The 19,940-nt window shown below is 42.1% G+C and overlaps 1 protein-coding gene across 3 annotated transcripts in view; it reads right to left on the bottom strand.

The window, feature by feature from the left end:
* The window catches only part of LOC147708002 (uncharacterized), a 507,148-nt gene that overhangs the window by 430,282 nt on the left and 56,926 nt on the right, over nucleotides 1-19,940 (bottom strand). The window lies entirely within an intron of this gene.

Here is a 19,940-nt window from a genome sequence, read left to right as displayed (position 1 = left end):
GTTACTAGATGCGATAGGAAAAATTTTTGCCAAACTCCTACTAATATTAATAACAGACTGGGCATTCTCAAATAATATTATTCCTAGGGAGCAGACAGGGTTTCGAAAAGACCACGGAACTCTAGATAACCTAACTATGTTACATGTAATCGTAGATAAATACGTGCGGGTACGTGGTGGGGGCATATACGCAGCATTTATAGATTTTTCCGCAGCATTTGATAGGGTTGATCGGCCGACGCTGTGGAGAAAACTGATGCTGTTGGGCATGCCGAGATATTTATTAGACTTAGTTAAGTCCTTACATTGTAATACCTGGTGTAGAGTGTTACAGGGCGGAGAAAGGGGACTTACTCAAGCAATTCCCTCCCGAAATGGTTTAAAACAGGGATGTATATTGGCTCCCACCCTGTTTTCCCTGTATATGGCCGATTTACCTTCTATAGTTGCTAAATGTGAAGGTCTCCCCCCAATTATAGGAGGGACTGCCATATCTATTTTAATGTATGCAGATGATATATTAGTTCTGGATCTGACCCCTAAAGGTCTTGATAATCGTCTTCATACATTGAATACCTTCGCGGATAAACACTTCATGAAAATTAATAGCTCTAAAAGTAAGATCATGTGCATCTTCGGTAAGAAGAAATGCAGATCTAGGAGCTTTAATTGGTCATTAAGCGGAGAAAAACTCGAGGTAGTCAACTCTTATCCTTTTTTGGGTAAAATAATATCTTCCAATCTTAGTGAAAAGCCTCACACTGAAAACAATACGAGAAAAGCTATGGCTCATGGAATGGGTCTACGATCCTTTTATAATGTCACAGGGAAGAGGCATTTCTCGTCCTGCTTAGAGGTATTTCGCGCAAAGATCCCTTCCACCCTTCTCTATGGAATGGAATTGGTGGACTTAAAACAATGGGATTTTATGCAAAAAACGGAGGGAAAGATACTGAGGAAAATCTCCTCCCTTAATTCAGCGTGTTCTACATCTCTATGCAGACTGGAATTTGGCCTGCGGAGCTGTTGGACACAAGGTTTAGCAGCTTTGATAAGGTGGGTAGCATCCCTGGCGAGAGCTAAACCAGGAACCCTACGCGAATTAGTAAAAATGGAGCTTTTAGGTAATTTCAACGAGTTCTCGCAGCTTGTAAAAAACTTCAGAAAAGCTGTTTTCCTATTAGAACTCGATGAAAGTACGCTATTTTCTCTTTCTTCATATGAACTAAAGTTAAAACTAAAAAGTAGGACCTGGGAATTGTGCTATAAGATGGATATAAGGGATCAACAGAAGTATAAAGAAAGGGAAGACCTGGCCCTAACTTATATACCCAAACAAGCACAGCAATATACAAGGTGGAACATCCCACATGGTGTTCGGAGGGTATGGTTCCTCTTACGGCACAATTTGCTTCCACTTAACACATTGCTTGCTAAATGGTATGATGTGTCTCCTTTATGTACGCTATGTAATTATGCTGTTCAAGACCTCAACCATGTATTGTTTGTTTGCCCGATACTAAGTCTATTGCGCAAAAAATGGATAAAACCGATTTGTCTTGAGTTGGGAATTCTGAATATAACAATGTTCCGTAATGCTCTGTATTCCCCCCCTAATGAAATGTTTTGTTTCAGACTTTTTAATTATTTTAAAGAATTTATGGACATATATTAATGTGAGTGGGAGATCCTGATGTGTGTATTATTCGGCTAATTTTCATAGTTTTTTCCTTGTAGCAATAAGTAATTATTTTCTATTCTGTCATGTCTATATATGTATTATTTTATGTGGCCCTCAATGAGAGCCAAATCATATAATAAAAACTTGAACTTGAACTAGTTTGCACAGATGGTTTTATCTTTGAAAATAAGGCTGACAATGCATCCTTCATTATTTGCATTGACATTGAAGCAATCAGTGACTGCCATCAGAGAGGACACAGAGATTACTGATATGTTAAACTGTCATTTATAAATCAAGAGTCTATTGAACATAGATGGCATGATTCTAACATTGTCCAAACCAAATACTTCTTTACTGCTGTTGTTTAACTTGTAAGATCAGCTCGGAAAAAGGCAATTCGAATATTCACCCATTACCAGGAACACCTTCAGAAATCAGTTCATGCATTTCAGTCATCTTTTGTGGAAAGAAGACATTTTTGACACATTAGGGAAATAATATTCCAAGGGATCAGTATACAGGTTTATCTGTTGAACATAGTCTCTCTTATGATAAAAACTGGCACAGACTTGGAAAGATTCAGTAAATTGAACTAAGGGGGTGATTATAATGGTGATCTGCTCGCCATCCCAACTTGATGTACCCCCCGGCATATTATCATGGTGGGGTTACCGCGGCGGACGGAAAGTCTGTCTGCTGCTTCACAGCCGGTCGGCAATCGTTACGATTGCCAGCCGGGTGGACTTGGCCACTAATATGGTGGCGGTGCCTACCAGGCACCGCCATCCATATTAGGATGGGTGCGGTAACTGGCCTTTCCATGGCGGCAACGTCTGGCGGGATTGGCTACGGGGGCCCATTGCGAGGCCCTGGGGGGCGGGGGTGTACTTGGGGGGTACGCATGGTACTCCCTGCAGTTCCCTGCACCAAGTGGCAGGCACCGCGTGATGCCTGCTACGTGGTGCAGGGAAATGCAGTGCATGCCCTTTTACCATTGAAGACGGTGCTGCAGCCAGCAGCACCGTCCACAATGGTAAAAGGGCAGGATGCGCCCGCCAGTATGGCAGGCGCATCCTAATTGGGCAGGTGGGACCGCCGGAAGTCTAGTGGTTGGTCCCATCACCGTGATGTCCGCCCACCATCATAATGCGCCCCATAGTGTTTTGAAGTAAAAGTCCAGTCATTAAAATGATGACTATCCATAAATTACACAATGTTTACCAAAAAATACTGCTGTACTATCTGCTTTATCCTCTTAGCTACTGAGGTTTTGCAGCCCCAAAGCTGAGCCCTATCTGGGGCACTTTGAAATTAATCCTTCATAATTTTTTTCCACAAAAGGTGTGCAGGCCACACTTTCATCCTTTTCCACACAAGTTGAGGATAGAAAAGGTTGCTAGTGTATGTGGATTCCCCTAAAGGGTACTGAGAAAATTGCCAAAATATAGCAAACTTTTTTCAGAAAAATGTGCTGTGCAAGAAAGCATTTTTTTCTAAAGATGACATCAAAAAAACATTTTTTGAGCCAAGATCAGCTTTCAGGAGCAAGCAAGGATGTTAAAAACTATTTTTACTACAGCTTTTGCATTTTTCTAAGTGTTAGTCAATTTTTTCTATTTTTCAGGGGTCTCTACCTACATGCTGATTGTGTTGAAAATCATGGGTGAACCCAGAAAGGTATATATTTCTGTAAAACGGACAAGATTCTAATATCAGTCAGGCGTCATTCAGGTACATTGGTCATGGTTTTCCAAAATTAACTAATAATTGTAATTAAAAAAAATAATAACAATAAGCTGTCAAAAAAATAGCCATTGGTGTCAAAGTTTCATCTGTAATTCTTTTGTCCTGATGGCCAATTTACAAAAGTAATATATTGCTGCATCTGTGAGCCCATTTTGCTCGCAAAGATATATAATGTCTGTTGGTTGTCTAGAAATGTACGATACCTAGAGCAAATAATTGAGCTACTGCTCATAATGATATTTCATTGTTTACTGACCATGCAGGAATTTATATGGCAAAATCTAATGAATGAACAATGAGTATGCAGGAATGCTAGGCATTTTTTTAAATGTTCATAGGATACTGAGTTTAGGAATAGTGTTTAATTGTACAACTCTCAATCTGGGGTTATCCATACACTCATGTTATTCATTTAGCAAAATGTGTTAGTTCTTGCACACTGTTTGACATTTTGAAGCCAAAAATGAAGAGAAATTAATTTTGATAAAAATAAATATTCTAATATTCTGAATTCTCACTCTTCTCCTAATAAAAACAATACCCCGTATGTGCGGCTGTGCCTATCACTTGCAAAGGGAAAGGCTTCAAAATGCAACATAATGATGTTAAAATGTTTGTCTTGAAAACTGCTCCATTTTGCAACGTGGGTAGCTGTGGTATTTGGGCTGTCACATAGGGAAACCTAGACACTCAGGAAAGCCCAGGGTGATGTTATTTAAAAGGAGCACGTGACCTTGCCTAAAATCACACATTTTCCTCACATTTTTGTAAGGAAAAGTTACAGAATCTGCAGCGGCCCAAAAGATAGTTTTGTCAACAAATACTCCCTGGTGTCTAGTGGGCTCTTTGCGCCACTCCCAGGGATACTGATTGGGGTAACCTCCCAATGCCTAAGTGGGCTGAATCAGCCCTTCTGTTTTTTCATTATAATTTCCCTAAAGTCTAACAAGCTTTCTGCCCCACCAGGGGGGCAGGTTAGGAATAACCCCCACTAATTTGCACCCAAGGTGGGGCAGTAAGACTGCTCAGCCAATTAAGGAATGTGGGTTTCCACCACTCCTTGTTTTTGTATTATATAATCCTTTGAGTCTAGTGAGTTTTCTGCCTTAATGGGGGCAAATCTGGGTAACCCCCCCCCCCAATCCAAAAGACTGTTAGGGTTGTCCTGAGGTAGGGGCTTGGCCCATTCCCTCATCTCAGTTTTCTACTTCTTCTTTCTTGTGTTTATAAGGTGTTTTGTTGCTGGGGTGGCTGATTGTGTGACATCCCCAATCCTGTGCCTGTGGGAGGGCAAAATGACTGTTGGGGCCATCTGGGACATAGCTCAATGCCAGGATAGGCCACCCACACTGCTGCATTTTAAAATTATCTCTGGGGTCTACAGGGATTTCTGCCCCCACTGTTGGGCAACTTTGGAGTTACCTCCCACAATTTACCCCTAGGGGGGCATAAAGACAGCTGGATGAATTATGTAATAGGGAAAGGCCCAATGACTGGGGTGTTGCCCTACCCCCTTCTTTTTTTATTCAATCATTCCTTGTGCATAGTGGGCTTTCTTCCCACTCAGAGGGGGCAGGTTGTGGATAAACCCCTAATTTGTGCTCTGGGAGGAGGGAGGTTGAAAGACTGTTGAGGCTGTTTGAGAGTGGGACCCAGCCTGATGACCTCATCCCTTCTTTTTTAATTATTTTTCTCCACATTGGGGCAAATTAGGGCAAAAACATTCTTGTCTGGGGGGATCAGAAAGACTGTTTAGCCCCTTTTAGGGTGGAACATGGCCCAATACCATGAAGGACTATCCCTAAGTTTTTTTTTCTTTTTAAATATCCCTGATTAACTAGCGGGTTTTCTACACCACATGGGATGGCAGAATGGGGGGTGAACCTTTCAAATCTGCCCTCAAGGGGTACAAAAAGTCTTCCTTCCCTATTTCAGGTAGGGACATGGCCCGATACAAGGTGGAGCTAACCCAGCCCCTTTTTTCAAGATATGTATATATATATATATATATATACAGAGAGCTCCGATTTCCTGACATAGTTATCTTGCAGGCATAGAAGCGGATACAGACCACAGAATCAGTGCAGGTTAATTTATTTTCATGCAGTAGGTCGCCATGACGCGTTTCGCGCTCCAGAGAGCGCTTGATCACATGACACAGTGAAGATTTTTGCATTGGTTTAAATACATCACAAATTGCTGACGTTTGCAAGTGACGTGAGATAGCATACAAATTCAAATGACATAGAAGAAACACTACATACAAAAAAACTACAAATTTGTCTTCAATGGTGTTTCATCTAGATGAGTTGATTGCAACAAATGCGATAGATAAACGCAAATTGAATTACAATTCAATCAACATAAAATCTGGTCGAAATACACTTTTTACGTTTTATATATTTTTATATATATATTCACTGAAAAAACCATAGGATTCAGGCAGGTTATAGTTAGGAATTATCATTTAAAAAAACCTTAGAAATTCATTGAAAAAACCATAGGTTTCAGTGGTGTTATAATTAGCTGGACATTTCACTCATACAAAACCATTGAAATTCCTCCGTTATAGTTAGTTGTACTACCTATAACTCTCGCGCCCGCAATCCACTGGTGATAATGTCACATATTACATCATTCATGACATGGTCAGTGACATCACTGATGACATCACTGATGTCATCTCAAATGACATCACTGATGAAATCACTGATAACATCATCCAGTGAATGTGGTTTGGTTTTAAATATGTATTATATATACACCAATCTGCTTTGAAGAATCAGTGGATATATAAATATCCGGATAGAGGATTTAGTAGCAGTGTGATTGATTGTTTACTTGAGTAATTTATAGTGTCTCACTAAATATATTGAATAGTGACTAAACTGTGTGAATATCTGTCTTACTTGGTCAGTTGTTGTGTAAACTGCTGCACCTGTTGCTTACTACATGAAAGTCTATATTAGTTATTGATTAGTTAACTGACTATTTGTATGGGAGAGTGAATGTGTGTGTGGTTTGGTGAGGGATCTGTGACTGCCCAAAGATATGTGAATAGTTAATTCAGTAGGTATATGACGTTAAGACTACATGTTATAATAGTTGTTTGGGTGAGTGAATATCTTTATGGATGTGGTGATGAGCAAATATATTTCTCAATGGTACATATCCAACAAAGTAGAAAAAATAAAAAGCAATGTATGTGACAGTTGTATATAAATAAGTATACATAATACTCATTGATTGAATGAGTGACTATATAAATAACTGTATACTTGTACTAGTGATTTCATAACACACTAAGTATGAGTTACTATCTAGATGAATAAAGTGCTATTGGTATAAGTGTGTAGCTGAGTAAATGTAAATTTGATACATTGTTTGCAAAAGTGAGTAGGATGACTGCATAAGTGAATAGGGTGTGTGCTGGTGTGCAATGTCAATATAGGTATATAAGTATATTTGATAGTGTTCTATTGATCATTGACAACACATATGAATAAATCTATAGTTAATTGATTAGATGTGTGTGTCGATCTAGGAATCACTGAGTGGGTTCTCAGATACTTGTATTGCTGTGTCAATATATTCAAATATGGTACTCTGTATTTTACAGTGAGTGATGAAAGGTTATAGTACTGTATGATGAGGTGTATCTGATTGTCACGTGGATGATGTCAACAGTGATGTCATCAGTGATGTTATTTGAGATGTCCTCAGTGATGTCATCAGTGATGTCACTGACCATGTCATGAATGATGTAATATGTGACATCATCACCAGTGGATTGCAGCGCCAAAATGTACCTCCACCACCGGCAATACCAAGTACCTCTGGGCATCACCTTTAACATCGCCACCAGACATACGTCCGCATTTTGAGAAAGTTAGAATGCACTGCGTGAAATGCAATAGTTTAATAATTTATTATGAGGAGCAATCAGTAGACCTAGTTTGCAGAGTAATTCAGTTGCCAAAAGACATTCTTACCAGTGCACTCTGCCTGAACCACGCATCATCGCAGGCTCCACACAAACCGATCCTACATTAGTGCACCACAACTCATAAACCCTTTACAATAGAATCTTCTGTGTATTATTTCACATATAGTGCTCCTACCTTTATACAGCGGAAGTCCTATACCATTTATGATTGAATATCTGTGTATGATAGCATGATTACTATTGTACTTGTTACCAACAGCAACGTAATAAAATGGAGTTGAGTACACGTGCCCAGACCCACTTCAACTATCTATCTGTGTCTGTGTACTTATTATGTTTGTAAAATGCAGCTCCTGCACCCTACCACATTATATTTTGCTGTAAACAGCGTATGCAACCATCTAACCTCTGCCAATAACAAAACCTTTGATTATATAACTTGCTCTCGCTCATTGTACAAATACGAACGTACAAAGTGGATCATTACAATACTGCAAAGAAACTCTTTAGTCAATTTATAAGTGTGTGCTATTTCTTGTTTTTCTTTAATTTATTTTTTTTACCATATTTATATAGCACGAAGTCGACCCAAAACGATATCAACAATTTACATGAGCACCGTATTAACAGTACATTTTCAGGCACGCGTAGATTACGTCATTACTCTACAATAGCAGAATGTGGACACAAATCCGAACCTCAAACACTGATTTCCAGCACCAAGTTCGACAGTATACCTGAATGACCACATACGTATATATATCATCTGCCCTTCATGTGCCAAAAAATGCAACCTAAACCTTTCACAGCCCTGTATTACTACAGATACAACACTCCACTGAATGTACAACAAACATTCATATTCACAGAAATGCGTCATGTCCACCATCTTTTATGCGTGCAACTATGGATGAATATAAGGTCAATGATACCCTGTGCATTCCATGTTAGCCATATTGTGGGACTTTACAGACATAATGACACGTTTGCGTGTAAGACCAGGGTGACAGCAGCACTACAACACGGACACCCGAATCAGTTGATTTTTCATATAGCTCACGACGGTACCACGCCCATAGATCCGGAGTCATCGTTCACAGCCTCACGCAGCGTGGCATACGTCAGTGCAGCTCACTCCGCTTACGCTTCCAGGAAAACACAAGAACGCTACATGGCCCCGATATCCATTGTAGTGATTTCTTACTTCCAGGTCAAGTTGTCAGAACGACACACTCCCTCATGGCTGTTATATACCCACACCATACCCATCCAGCACATACGTCACTACACACGTGACCATACCAATCAAAAAGAAAGGGAACACATGCTCTATGCCATTATAGAGTTGCTCCCATCGAAAGCTCAGTGATGGCCCGTCCTAGTGGTTCGGACGCCTCATGTAGGCCCGAACCACCGAGCAGGGGGGCCCATCACTACGAGTGTGGCCTCTTTGGTCACTGAGTTAGTGGTACCGCAAGGACTGAGCGTGTGAGCAACCTGCGATGATGATGGGAGCACAAGTATGTCCTTAGCCATAGCGATATCAAGACTAAGCACCATATGTGAGACTGCTTGGTGGCAGAGCGGGACTGCATAATGTAGAAGGTGCCCTGTCCACGAAAAGGTGAGTAGTGAGGCCTGAGTGCGCAGCCGAGGTAGTAGATGGGGTGCAGCAGACCGCATACAAAAAGGAGACGTAGCAAATTAGGCGTACGCAGTCCTATATACCGTATCTTATTGCATTTGTATTTTTTTCCAATAGCAGGAACGTTTTTATAATCGGTCAAATGTCCGTCTCTCGTGATGATTGAAACCACGTGTATCACTGCGCACCACTTGCTTTCACAACCAGATAAAAAACATTACTACTATACTAATTGTTCATAAATGGAAGCCTATTAAACAAGTTGGAACTGTACAAATAGTTGTATTTTTAATGCGTGATGGAAGGTGTGTGAAAGGGCGATGTAATTCTACTCCACATTAAGATAGTAACAATTACCAATCATAACATCTTTCTTTTACTATCTTTTAGATGTAGAACTTGAAGGTGCATTATGTCCCGGCACGTGGTGAAAGACACACCGGCGACAGAAAGGTGAGCTGCGAATATTCTTTTCAGTCACTCTCTCACTTCCTCTCTCCTTGATAAAGAAATGACGCACAATGTTATCTCCCTTTTTATCTAACAGGTTGTGTTTCACAAATTTGCGTTCCCCCTCCCAACACCTCCAAAGCTCAACATTCGAGGATTCTGCGATGAAGCGTGGCCATTGTAACAACGTCTGAGAAGGCTGCTCGGACACGTGGTGCACCCTCTTTGAATCACGCCAATGGCACAAGGTGAGCAAAGAAGCTTGTTTCCAGAACAACCAGAAGTAACCTGTATGCGGAGAGAGTGGGTACTATGCAGCAGCTTGACTGCGTAGGAATGTACAATGACCTACGGGCAGTGAGAATGAATAGGTTGCAACAGTCTGAGGGGCAGATTTACAAGCCCCTTGCGCCACTTTTGCGTCACTTTTAACATCGGAAAAGTGACGCAAAATAGGCGCAAGGGACTTGTAAATCTGCCTCTGAGTGCGCAAGAAATAGCACTCACCTCCGGACTCTGGGAGTCAATGGTGTGCAACAGTCTGGTTACGCAGTAATGAGAGCTCACCGCTATGCAGTGGGAGTGCATGGGGTATAGTACTCTGGGAGAAAAAGAGCGCACAGACACCTCCTTGCAGTGGAAGTTGATGTAATACAGTATCCTGAGTGTGCAAAGACATAAAGCAGAAATATACTTGTGCAGTTGTATGTACTCTGCTATTACTAACTCTATACTATCTTTCAGATCACTAAACTTGAGGGTACACTATGAACCGGCACGTGCTTGGGCACACAACGGCGGTAAAAAGGTAAGCTACGAAGATTTTCTCTAGTATTAACACTACCTCTCCTGCTCCATCTATTACTCTCTCTCTCACACTTTTAATGTCGTTTTTTCTCTCTTTTTCTCTCTCACTCTCTCTTACATTGCTTCTCTTTCTCTTTTAAAGTTATGGACGCTGCTGTCCACTCTGCCGATAAAAAAATCAAGGCTGAATTTAATACGGTCTGCAGTGTAGAACCAAAGCAAAATTCAAGTTGTGAACTCTGTTTGCCACAGTGTTTACACAAGGTAAGCAGAGTGGCCTAGATACACAATGCCTCCAATTAAATTTGTTCAAAATAAACGATATTGTCCTGCATAATGACGTGATCTCTCACCTTATTCAGTCTCATCTCTGAATCATTTTAAAGACCTGTTGGTCCATACTGTAAATCTGACGCAGTAGGCACTTCCCTACAGACACCTCTTCAACGCGGGCCTATAAGAGAGGTGGAATGTATCTGCAGACGTGCAAATAACCAAATATTGCCAAGTCTTACCTGAAATTTGTGATCTTTGACCTCATTCAGTCACATCGATCTAATTTCAAACACTTATTTTCATTTTTGTTTTGCAGGTTACCTACCCTCCTTCCATTGGAGTCCCTCTCACATTTTGTTTATTATATTGTTATGTGAAAGTTATGTTTCTAGTTATTTATTATGTTGTTATCTTAAATTTATGTTTCTAGTTATTTATTGTTGTTTTAATAAAAGTTCATTAAAAAAAGTATATACGTCTTTTTTTTCTGACAACATTTCAGTATTATTTAGTGTGATAATTGTATGCTTACAAACCATTAAACAATTAAAAATAGAAATGATGTTTATAACTAGAAGTATAATACTGAAGCTATCTCTTTACCAGCTCTTGACCAGAGTCTGTAGCTGTGATTAACGGTTCATATGGAAAAAATTTAAAACTCCAGCACAGTAACTGTTTGGATTAGCAACATTGTGTGGTGAACTTGTAACCTGTGTGCTCATTTAAGTGTTCCAGAACTGTTACAATGGTAACAGGCAGTAAGCAGTTTTGTGGTAGGGTTGACCCCCCTTTTTTCTCAGCCCCCGCTTCACAAATCACTCCAAGACTTCCTGGATAGGAGTGGACCAGAGCACCCCACCAGTTTTGAAAATTTTGCGAAGATTCGTCAACCAGCGCCAAAGTTATTCCAAATAGAATGTTGCGGATTTCCTATGGAAAATAGGTCCTAACTGTAACTACCTACTAGCGACCGCCAATAAGTAATATATACACAGTGGGCACCCGGTGGTAGGTCCTGGGTATCCCAGGGCAAGGTGCAGTATAAGTAAAAGGCAGGACATATACTGAGGTGTGTGCTATGTCCTGACAGTGAAAAACACTCCATTTCGTTTTTCATTGGTGAAAGGCCATTCTGCCCATAGGATAGAATGGGGGAGGATGGCTATTGTGAGTGTTAGCCTAGTTTCCCATAAGTTTAAAATGGAGAGGTGAAGTTTATTATGTATGAACTCACAGTGTCATAACACATCTTTCTATGAAAGTAGTTTTGTCACTGTGTGTTCAGAAATCACTCTTTTAGAAAGTGGCTGAGTTTTGTGCTTTAAGCATTTCTGTGTGTCTCTGCTGAATGTGGATTGACTGTCTGGATTCGAGAGGTGAGAGATGCTGGGGGAGGTCTTGACCCGGGGAGGGGTTGAGATGGCACCAGGCTGACCTGCATCTGGAGAGTAGGCGGAGGAGAAGCCCCGGGAGTTGAAGAGGCCTGGTTTGCTGCTATAAAACCAACCATCTCCTACTGAGTGATTAAGGATCCAGACCCCCAGTATCAAAGGGAGAAAGGTGACACTGGGAGGGAGACACCCAGAACTGATTTAGGCAGGGTCAGGGACCCCTGAGCACAATGAACTTCAAAGACATTTAGGGGTATAACTATGAGAGGGGAGTCCCCTGAACATCGGATTGAGACTGAAAAGGCTTGGACCCATTTCGTGGTCAAGAGGAACCTCTGCTAAGGGAGGAACAACTGAAGAGACTGCTAGGAAGAACCGACCCTTGCTTCATGATCTGGGGCTGGTCTGTAGTTTGCTGTTTCAACCAAGGAAGAGGCTGTTGGGACTGTGCTTTGTGCGCTGGGCCCCCCTGCTTGAAGAAGACTGTGCTTGTGCAGTGTCTTGTTACCCCAAGGGCCCGAGTTGAGCTGGCTCCCTGTTTGGAAACACAGGAACATAAAAGTTTCCAGAGAAGTTTCAAGCGACACAGTGGGTGTGCGTTGTGGCAGCTGGAGACCCTCGGAAGGTGTGCCCTGTGATCTTGGACACACGGAGGAGAAGTGAGACTCGGACGCGCTGGGTGCGTGTCGTGGTGCGCAGGAGGCATTGGTGAAGAGCGCCTTGTCAACGTGTGTATCGAAGGTGAAGTGAATCTCGGACGAGCTGGGTGCGTGTCGGGGTGCATTGGAGGCGCTGGTGAAGAGTGCCTGGTCATCGAGTGCACCGGAGGAGAAGTGAGTCTTGGACACGGTGAGCGTGTCGGGGTGCGGCCAAACGCGCTGGCGAAGAGCGCCTTGAGATAGAGGCACCGGAGTTGGACTAAGTCTCAGTGAAGCAGTGTGCGTACTTTGGTGCAACCTGGGACTGTGGAGATGATCGTCTGATCATTGTGTGCACCAGAAGAAAGTGAGTCTCTGCAGCGCAGTGTGCGTGTCTTGATGCCAACTGAGGCCGCAGGAAGGAGTGCCTGGTGAACGTGCACTTGGAGTCGACGTGAAGTCCCATCAGCGTTGTGTGGGTGACTTCATGCCAGAGGAGACCCGGTGGGTGCTGTGTTGAACGTGCACCCGGAGGAACGTAATGTCAGAGGCGTGGGGTATGTGTGCCCTGGGGTCACCTGAGACCTTCCTAACAGTCGTGGCCCGGACAGGCAACCCCGTAGGAGCTGAGCAGCCAGGCCTAGCCGCTGAGGCCCAGTCAGAAATTTCTGCACAGAAAGCCCAGTTTGCTCAAGGAAGAGAGGATAGTGGGGTCGTGCCCCCAGGTAACGTGGATCACTACCTGGGTATGGTGCGGGCTCGGAGGGACACTTTCTTGGCTTCTCAGTCCTTCTGGTGACGTGAGCCTTTGCCTCGGCTCAGATTGTAGCCTGTACTGACCCAAGGAGTGGCAGTACTGAGGCCAGAGTGAGAAGCTCTACTTTATGTCATAGTTGATGCGTGTGGGGGGGCAACTGCTATCGAAGAGTCTGACTCGTAATACACATTGCCAATATTGTTGCTAAGGAACTTCCGGACTGTCTTATGACACCTGTCATTATTTCTTCATAATGAAGTACAAGATTGTAGCACTACGCTTTGCATTATTTCTCCATTGCAAAATACAGGATTGTAGCGGGCTCGCATTGCATTATTTCTTCATTGCAAAGTACATAATTGTAACTACGCATTGCATTATTCCTTAATTACAAAGCACATGATTGTAGCAGTGCGCATTGCAATATTTCTTCATTGCAAAGTATGTGATTGGGGTGTGACAGATTGCAATATTCCTTCATTGCGCAGTACATGATTGTAGCAGTGCGCATTGCATTATTTCTCCCATTGTAAGGTACCGGGGTGTATCTTTACAAATTGTATTATTTCTCCTTTGCCCAGCACAGGATTATATCATTACGAAGCGCACTATTGTTTGTCCAATGCAACGTGTGTGATTCTAGCATTGCGACCAGCATAGCATTGTGAAAGCATTGGTTGGGATTTGAACCTACCAGCCAGCCGGAACGAATATTACCCTTTATTATATGTTGGCTTTTGTATTGTGTGGTCTGATCGTATACCTTTTTATATAAAGTTTATACTCGTTTTATCAAACTCGTGGGAAGTCCATTTGTGGTGTCACCAGTGGGTTGCTGAGAGTGTGGTTGCACATACTGTACACTTGTGTCTTAGATAAAGGCCTGGCTCATCGTGCCAAGATACTAAGGATGTGAGCAGGGCTATCTCAAACGTTGTCCTTACTTGATCTAATGTTGAGTGAGAAGTCCCGGGTCTTGCATTTGGTGACAGTGGTGCGGGACTGGGACTCTGGCATCCAACAGTATGTTACTGATGTGTCTTTCAAATACTGATTCTTTATGGTATATATTACTGTAGGGACCGCAATCTGGTTGCGAAATATTAATATTTTACCATCCACGGAAACAAGTGGCAAGTCATTACCAAATGGGAAGGGGTTCAAGGGGGACACATTCACCTTTGTGAATGGTGACAAAGAATTTTTTTAGGAGTAGGCTGTGGTCCCTGGGACCACTGCCTTATCCTTAAAAAGGTTTGTGTAACTTTTCATTTTTCTTATAAAGCATCTTGATTAACTTTAAAGAAAATGTGCTGTATTAAAAAAAATGCTTTATCTGTTTGAAAGCAATCATAGACTTATTGTTCTGCTGATTCCTGCAAGCCACCATCCCCGTGATTGTAGTGGGTTGAATTTTTAAATTAGTACTAATCTGTATTATGTGAGTCAGTCCATTAGTTAGTACATAGGTCTGTTTGCAAAATCCCAATACTTTCCGTAGAAATTTCAAATTGAAATCACTTTCACCAAATCCATGTTAGAATATTTCAAATAAGAAATCCAAATTGTGAATTGCCATTAGTCATTATTTATGATTTCTTATTTGAAATCATTGTACATGAGGCCCTCAGTCCACAGACAATGGCATGACATGCTTTGTCACTTGGCATTGCATCTCAAGGCAGGCTTCACACTATGGCCCATTAGCATCTGCATTTGCCTCCAAAGAAAACATTGTCTTGCAAAATCACTGAAAGTTTTTTCTAAAATGTTGTCTCATCTTTTAAACAGTTATATTGTTTTTTTAGTTTATTTTACCCAAAAAGCATGTCCATAGTTTGTTGGAGTGCATCTACTGCTTCCAGGGGTCGAACACCTGCCCATTACCTATCTCTTCTGCCCACCATGCCCAGCACACAAACCAACAACACCTTCAGGAGCAAGCTTGTGAACCACCTATACCCCCTCTTTCTCATCGCCAGTACCTCAACATTACCTCACCTACCCAAGTCCATCGCTGGTCACCCCACCCCACCTGTCACACCTATCACTTCATCTGTCCCGCTTCCTCTCTGCTCAGTGTTCCATACCTCTACATCTTAACACTTCACATTGGCAGCTAACAAGACATGCTACAACTTGCCATACCATAAAGGCTCAGTCCACAGCACACCAGCAATTCCGAAAAACAGGGTCAACCTGCACAAGGCCACCATCAAAGAACTATGGGCCATATGTATGAAATTTTGGTTTTGCGATTCTCAAATAGCAAGTTTTTGTGAATCGCTATTTGAGAATCACAAAACGCTATATATGTAGGATTTGCAAATGATTTTGTGAATCCTACATATTCCTTAATTGCAAATTGCAAATTGCGATTCGCAATTAAAGATTACCTCCTCATTCATTCCTATGGGCCTAGAGGCCCATAGGAGAAACTTCATTGGCTATCAGTAAAAAAGAGGTCATTTTTTAAGATCTGCTGCCTGGCCTTCAAAGCAGTCAATGAGATTGGCCCAGGGTACCTAGGGAACAAGATGCGGAAATATACCCCTAGTAGGCATCTGAGATCAACAACTCAGCATTTGCTACAGTCCCCGCGTATTCGAGTGGTCAGGACGGGAGGGAAAGCCTTCTCGTACCTGGCACCCAAGTACTGGAACCAACTTCCGCTGGGACTGCGCACTATGACGAGCTACAACGGTTTTCGGAAACAGTTGAAAGCTTATCTATTTTAACCTTAGAGTAACCTTGTTTCCTCATCTTTAGGGAGGCTGTCTTGTCTGGATAGCGCCACGATGCCCCAGGGTGAGGTGGGCGCTTTATAAACAATTAAACTAAACTAAGGCATTCTCAATTTGCGATTCTCAATTAGAGAATCGCAAATTGAGAATGCAATTTCAAGGGTGCCAGGGTGTCAAAAGGACACCCTGTTGCATCCCTCAAATGTGCATGTTTGCACATGTGGCACCCATACATGCTCTAAGGGCATGTATCTGCACCACATGGCACTTTGAAAAATGCAAAAAAGTGAATTTTTAAAAGAAATCGCAAATTACCACCAACTTGAAGTTGGTGGTAATTTGCGATTCCTTATGGCTAAATTGCACTTTTTCTGGGCCTCTTACATTGTATTTAAGAAATCGCAACCTACGATTCCTTAAATGCAATGACAAAATAGGGAATCGCAAATTTACAATTCCTTATTGTGCTAGGCTGTTTTCCATCATACATCCCACTTAGCTAAATTGCGTTTGCAAACGCCGAAATTCTGCGAATTTTGGCGTTTGCAATCGGAATTTTGAATGATACATATGTCCTTATACCACAGGAAACAGAATACAGTGCATTCCATCATACACTAAATAGCCCATATCACAGCTCCTTACATTGTGCAACACAAACTGTAACACAATCAACACACCACACCATACAAATCACATCTTCCATCACAACTATCCAACTGTAGTATGCTTGATATAATCAGAATATGACCCACAACATCGTCATGCAATTCCTATCCCAGTGCGGGGATCTTCAGAAAAAGAAAATACTAGGGCAGGAAAACATGGAAACTGGGGACAAATAAACATAGTAGGTTTACATCTTCAAGGCATTAAGGCCTCAATTAAAGCGGGAGGTTCAGTTGTCACTTCCATACTAAGACAGAACAGCCATCAACATATCCCTTCCAATAATCATGACATCAGAAACTCTACCTCTCAGATTAAATCATCTAGTTAAATCACCACAATATTTTCTGATGCTCTAGCTACAAATAGTCATTATTAGAGTACAACTCTCTTCCACCGAAAGAGGTCCATGAGGCCCTAACTTGAAATTAGCCAAATAAATGTGGATGTGGGGTAGGTGGAGGTCCTCACTCCCACATCCAAACTGCAAACCTACATACAGCGATATCCTACTACACACTTTATAATCATTCAGGTTAGCTTGTAAGGTCACAAGATTTACCCGCCTTTAAGGAACACTTCCATAAGGATAGCCATCCTCCAAATAGTTATCTTTCAACAATGTGGTCCTGAAAAGGAATCCTTCTGTCAAGAACCTACTTTGAATGAACCACAAACACACGCCTTTGCCTGTGCAAAGCACTAAGAGCCAAGTAGTTGAAGCTGCTGAGCTATACAAAAACACACTAACATAACATAACATAACATAACCTCTGGATAATGTTTGAGTGAGCAGGATACAATACTTGCTTTTTGGGTCCGAATATGGTTTCCTAACATATTCACATCAAATAGAAGTGATATATGATGGGAGCAGTGCTTACTAATGCCGCAGCTGGTCGCACAAACTCATCAAGCAATTAATCATAACTTGAATGAATAAAACAAACTGTGTTATTAACACTTCAACACCTATTTGTTTAAAGCAGGAAATGTCATAAACAATATATGATGGAAGCCCTATCTAAATGTCACCCTTCTCACGAAATAAACTACATGCTACAGCAAGAAAAGAAACGCATTTCAGTAATAAAAATACATGTGAAAACCAGGAATGCAGCAGATTGTTTTGCTCCCTTGCTATTGGCGCAGGTGTGGTCACAAGACCTCCATGGCATCATAGTACAGAATAAGAAAAGAGCAATCTTTAGCATTGTTTCTTTGGTTCTGTTAGATACTGGAAAGGGCCAATGACCAGCATCACTCATTTTCACGCCTTGGGTATGTCATCATTGGATCCATAATCCCATACTCTCCTCGCAATCTCATTCACACTGGTACACACAAGCACTCCACCTTCAAACACTAATCTCAGTAACCTCATAAGCATGACTAACTCATTAAGATTTACACCTTACTTGCCGAACAACTATTGAACTCAATGTAATGTTTACCTTCTTTTGTCATGCATCCATTCTTGCATACATATTTTCTATGCTCAGCACCCTGCTATTTGTCCACTAGAGTTGTGGATTCTAGATTGCTGGCAGAGGATGGTAGGTACTGGAAGATGGGTGAATGGTCTCTCCTTCCTGCTGTACCAGTGTTTCTTAATATGGAATAAAGCTTTTCCTTCATCACTCGTGTCTAGCTCCACTTCACAAGTGGCCATGATTGAAACACTGGTGAATCTATGCGTGTCTATAGGCTTTCCAAACACATTCTTTTACATAATTGCGTAGAAGATCATTTGGCAGAGCTGCCTAATTCTGTACTGAATTGAAACTGCAGGAACTGAAATTTCAAGTGGAAGGAAGAACTAGATCATTACCGTCTTGAATTTGGCAAGTTGTGTGTTATTTTTTTTTTTACTGCCCTGTTCTGCCTTGAATACGGTATTGCGGTATACTGTTACAGATACAGCTGTTACAATTCAAGAGACGTGTTAGACCTGGCACCTTGGCGTGGGTCTCCCTTCCATTTTGTTGCTGTTGCCTCATGTGTTTTTGCTGGTTATAGATGCTTTGGGCACTGTTCCACTGCTGTCCAGTGCCACAGTGCAAGTGCTCCCTATGGTAAATTGATGTTGGATTAGTGAGTCCATGATTGGCTGGTTTGGTTTACTTGTCAGACTCTAGCACAGTGCACTGAGTGTGCCCAGGGCTTGTAAACCAAATGCTGCTGGTGGGCTTGCAGCACTGGTTGTGCCACCCACAGAAGCAGCATGTAAAAGGGTGTCCAGGTCTGCCATTGCTGAGTCTGTGTGCAGTCTGGTACTGCCATGTTGACTGGGCAAATGCACCCACTTGCCAGTCCCTAAACCTTCCCTTTTCCTTCATATTAGTCACCCCTATGGTAGGCCCTAGCGCAGGGTGCATTGTAAGTATAAGGTAGGACATGCTGTGGTGTGTGTGGCATGTCCTAATAGTGAATTACAGCCATTTTCGTACTTCATATTGCAAGGCTACCTGTTCCCCATAGTCCAGAATGGGCAGTTTGATTATTACAGCCTATAATCCTAACTGACTCAGGGAACTAGGTAGAAATTCGAGTTTAGAATGCCTGAACTGAGAATGATAAAATACATATTTTAGTGAAGTTGGTTTTAACATTCTGTGTTTGAAAATACCACTTTTAGAAAGTAAGTATTTTCTTGTCTAACCATCCAAGCCTGCCTCTGCTAGGTTGTGTATTCCATGTCTGGAGTTTGAGTGACAGGGGCTGGGGGATTCCAGGAGACAGGGTGAGTCAGCACAGGGCTGAATAGAGAGATCTGCATGTAGATGGGTGGGAGGAGTTGCACCTGGGACCTGAATAGGGCTGTGCCTTCCCTCCACATTGCTGGATCCACCTCCTGTGGTGTGTCTGATGTTTCTGGCCTGCACTGTGAAAGGAAAGAAGGAGTCATGTAAACAGAGTGCTCCAGGACTGATCAGAACTGGTTTGGACTAGGCAAAGGCCTCTCTGCCTTCAGAGAACAAAGAGAAACTGTGTCTAAAAAGGGGGACCCAGACCCCAGAACTTTAGATCACTTTTTGGGAAACAAGAAGAAACCTTTGCTGAGGAGTGGAACCAGAGAGACTGAGGAGAGACTATCCCTAAGCGTGATAGGTTGGCCTGCAGGGGTTGTCTGACTGCCAAAGAAAGGAGAGAGGAACTTTGTGTGTACTTTCATCATCTTGTG

This window comes from Lissotriton vulgaris, chromosome 6 (genome assembly GCF_964263255.1).
Source record: "Lissotriton vulgaris chromosome 6, aLisVul1.2, whole genome shotgun sequence".
NCBI classification, from domain to species: Eukaryota; Metazoa; Chordata; class Amphibia; order Caudata; family Salamandridae; genus Lissotriton; species Lissotriton vulgaris.
Note: the sequence above shows the minus strand (reverse complement) of the source record. Positions and strands in the feature narration are given on the sequence as shown.